At 40.6% G+C, this 2,951-nt stretch overlaps 1 pseudogene; it reads right to left on the bottom strand.

The window, feature by feature from the left end:
* Window positions 1-634: 634 nt before the first annotated feature.
* Window positions 635-2,258, bottom strand: LOC132487622 (zinc finger protein 639-like; annotated as a pseudogene).
* Between the last annotated feature and the right edge of the window lie 693 nt (window positions 2,259-2,951).

Raw genomic sequence — 2,951 nt, forward strand, 5'->3', positions numbered from 1 at the left:
CTCTAAGGCACATTGCTATTTTTTCAGAATAATGTCTGTGAGGCAAGGTAGCAAGGAGAATGCCAATACCATGAACAGAGAGAAATATGGAGGGACATGGTATCTTTTTTTTTTTTAGTACATCTGTTTCTTATCAATCTATGAAATCAGAGCACATGCAAGAAACACGATGATAGTCCAAAAGTGGTTAAAACTACCAACTACAGTACATTGAAAATACCACATTTAGTATACAATTATATACTGGAAAAGGTAGCAATGCCAAGAAAATTGGCAATTAAAAAAATCTTGTTGGACTTCCCTGATGGCGCAGTGGTTGAGAGTCCTCCTGCCGATGCAGAGGACACGGGTTTGTGCCCCGGTCCGGGAAGATCCCACATGCCGCGGAGCGGCTGGGCCCGTGAGCCATGGTCGCTGAGCCTGCGTGTCCGGAGCCTGTGCTCCACAACGGGAGAGGCCACAACAGTGAGAGGCCCATACCACAAAAATAAATAAATAAATAAATAAATCTTGTTAAAGACAGTTCTCATAAGTTGTGTTTAAAATCATCCATTTTAATAACTGCAAAAAGTCAAATTTATTATTTTACATCAAATTTATTATTTTACATCATTATGGAAGTTAAAGAGAACAATCAAGTTGTCTCATGGACTGGAAGATGACTTATTAATTCCCTTTCATTTCCAAACCTCATTAAGCAGTCACTACATTTATGAGGTAAATCAGCTGAATGCTTGAAATCTAGCTGAATTTTAAGATCTTCAATCTGTCCTGTTGAATATTCACGATATTGACATAAATAAATCCCTTCAGATAAGTGTGAATTTAAATGTTTGCAATATCCTAGCATGCTTGAAAAGCCTTTCCCACAGTCATCACAGACATGAGCAAAAATTTTAGTATGTTCAATAGCAACAGGCCTGTTAACATTTGTATGAAGTCTATTCTGAAACCCACATACTTGACATACAAAGAAGTTTTTACATTTGTCAAATGTAATTTTGCTTAAGAGGCTGTACTGTCCATGTTCTCCATTGTTATACTTATCACTTAACTCTATTAATTTACATGCATGCTCATTTACCACATGGCTATGCAAGTCTTCTGGATCATTCATTCCATGTTCACAGAACTGACACATTACTGTTTATCACAGCTGTGCTCCTGGAAATGTAGGTAGAGTTCACTGCTTGAGGAGAACTGTACATCACACTACTCACACCAATAAAGGTGATCACTAAAATGGGTGTCTGCAGTGTGCTGGCTGAGGTTCTCAAAAATTACTGTTTTACAGTCACAGTATTTACAAATGTAGGGATCCTCTTCATGCAGTTTGGATGTTCGATCAGAAGCATATTGGTAGAGAAATTTTCTTTGCATACTCGACACACATTTGAATCACTACGCTTATGCTTCAAGATCATATGCTGCTTTAAATCAGAAAAATATTTGCTGTTGAACTCACAAAGTTCACATTTATAGAGGCCACTGTTATTAGCTCTCAGTAAAGGCCATTTCTGCTGGGCAGTCACATTCAAAGCTTCGCTCTTGTCAAGAATTTTGCAAAATTTAGCTGGTGGCACTTCATCAGTTTGGTCTTGGAGACTCTCAGAGGAATAGTTTTCTGTCTCTATATCATAATCTTCAGGAATTGCATGTACTTCTGCAGCAACTGGAACATCTTCAGCAGTATGAACTTCTATAGGGCTCTCCTCTTGAGTTTGCTGGTTGATTGATTCAGGGGAGTCGCACTCTTCATCACAAGTTTCAGTATCAGCAAGTTTTTCTGTAGAAAAGGCAGTATGGTCTAGAATTCTACGTACAGGACCTGGAACCAGGTAGTTTTGATTTCTGTTTGTGGCCTTGATTCCATCTGTAAATTTTGACAAGTCATTTGATGTCTCTGTATCAGAATCATCATCACTTAGTTGTCATGTCTCTAGGCTACTGTTAGCTGTAGCAGTTTCTCAGACTTCCCCTGTTTTCGACGACCATGACAATTTTGAGGGGACTGGTAGGGTATTTTGCAGGATGTCCCACTAATGAACTTTGTTGTTTTTTTCATGATTAGACTTTGTTGTCAAAATATTTTGTCTGGTTGTCTCATAGAACAAACACTGTAACAATGATCAGAAAAAATTCCATGGAATCCATCCGCAATTCTGCTTATTCCAGAGGAATCTGAATAACGAGAAGGGTGTAAAGTCTTCCTTTTCCTTTTTGTAGGATATTCATTCATATCTTTTTAATTTGGTATATTTCTTAATACTGGAGTGAGGAAAAATGAATTACAGGAAGTTTTCACAGATGGTAAAAAAAAAAAAAAAAAAACAGTCCTTGGGGTCCGTCCGGCCAGCCCAGGCGAAGCTCTGAGGAGGCGGTGGACGGACTAGACGCCCGAGCCGGGGGCGGAGGGGCCGCGTAGCCCCGCCTCCGGGCGCAGGGCGGCGGCCGGCGCCGCTCTGGTCCTCACGCTCCGGGGCGCGCTCCTCCGGGCCAGCCCCACTCTTTCCCCGCGCCCCCTACGTCCTGCCTGCCAGGTCCCCGGCCCAGGCTCGGCGGCCGCACTCCGGCACATTGTGTCTTTGATGATGATTTTAAGCTACTTAATTAACTATCCCTGGAGGCACTTTACCTAAGACTTCTTCCTTTTTTAAGGCTGTCGGTCTGGAGATTTCTAATGCTTATAGCTAAAACAACGTTTCTGCAATATTGCAACCTGCAATATTAGGCTGTTGAAGTTTTCCTCTATGTCTAGTTTACTAAGGTGATTTTTTTTGGTAAGCATTTTTTTCTCTAATCAGGAATTGGTTCAAATATTTTTCTTCATCTTTTGAGATGGAGGTATGATTTTCTTCCTTTAATCTTTAGTGTAGTGAATACCATCAATATATTCCCGGAGGTTGAAATTTGAAACACCTTTGCCTTTTGGGGATCAACCAAGCTTGACT

The sequence above is a fragment of the Mesoplodon densirostris genome, chromosome 4 (genome assembly GCF_025265405.1).
Source record: "Mesoplodon densirostris isolate mMesDen1 chromosome 4, mMesDen1 primary haplotype, whole genome shotgun sequence".
Lineage (NCBI taxonomy): Eukaryota > Metazoa > Chordata > Mammalia > Artiodactyla > Ziphiidae > Mesoplodon > Mesoplodon densirostris.